The sequence below is a fragment of the Lipotes vexillifer genome, unplaced genomic scaffold (genome assembly GCF_000442215.2).
Source record: "Lipotes vexillifer unplaced genomic scaffold, Lipotes_vexillifer_v1.1 scaffold1466, whole genome shotgun sequence".
In the NCBI taxonomy this organism is placed as follows: domain Eukaryota; kingdom Metazoa; phylum Chordata; class Mammalia; order Artiodactyla; family Lipotidae; genus Lipotes; species Lipotes vexillifer.
Genome location: NW_006796989.1, coordinates 355408 through 356600, shown reverse-complemented (window position 1 = coordinate 356600; position 1193 = coordinate 355408).

Genomic DNA, 1193 nt, shown 5'->3' with positions numbered 1-1193 from the left:
TGCTGGGTCCTTGACCGTGGTCTGGGCTCAGCACTCCGGCCCCATTCTGGGTGAGCCTTGGGGTCCCCGCCCTGGGCCCCGGCAGACGGGTTTCTGAGGGCAGAGCACCCGCTCTCCCAGGGCCTGCTCTCAGTAATGCAGGAGCCGGGAGGAGGGCGGCGTTCCTGCTACTCCGTCCAGGTGGGAGGGTAAGGGGCCCCAGCGTGGGTGGGGCGGGGAGGCGACCCCCTGAGACGGCCCCTTAGTTGGCTCCGTCTACCCCAAGTCACCAACTTTGTCTCCACTCAGGGGCTGTTCCCAGACCTCACACGCTTCCCGCGGCCCAGCCCCAAACCTGGGCTGGCCACGAGCCCCGACTCCTGGGCAGCCGCGCAGCCCTGCCATCCGGCTCAGGCCCGTCCACTCCCAGGCAGAGCTTTCCCGCCGCACCCCTAGCAGGCAGCTGTTGCTGAGAACCTGCTCTGGGCTGGACCTCCCCCCACCCACCCCTCCATCCCACCTCGTGTCTGAACCAGGGCCTGGCCGCGTGATGTCCCTGCCCAGCGGCTCCCGGCTCCATCCCTGCCCTCCCCAAGCGGTTCCTCACGTGGGCTTCCTGGCCATTCTCTCCACCTCTCCCAGCTCTTAGAAGCTCCGGTCTGACTGGGTTCTCTCCTGCTTAAAACCCTTTGCAGGCATCCCTTTGTTTTCGGCCAAAGCCGAGCCTCCAAGCCTGGGCCGCTCTGTGGAATCCAGCCCTACAAGCATGTGGGTTCCTCGACTGCCCTCCCCTCCCCACATGGGCCTCCGTCTGGGCCCTCTCTGCTGGCCTGCCCTGTCCTGGATTTTTAGGTGCTCCCTCTGCAGGAACCCTCAGGGACCGAGCCCACCGCGCCCTGCACCTCTTCCTATCCTCTGCTGCCAACGGTAATTAAGTAAGGGAGCGCGGCTTAGCATCTCCTCTGCTGAAATGTACTGTCTGCAAGGGCAGCGTTTTGTGTCCCGCTGACAGCTCTGGACTGAGGCTCCCCACGTTTTTGAATAAATGAACAAGGCTCTTAAGCTCCGACACACAAGGGCCTGGCACCTTAGGGTCTCTGAGCAGGTACAGTACGGCTGGCTGGATGCCCCGGGCAAGGCCATTACGAATCCTGTGACCCTGTCCTAGCTTCCCAACTTGGGACGCTTTCCAAGGGCACGGCCTGGCCCCGCTC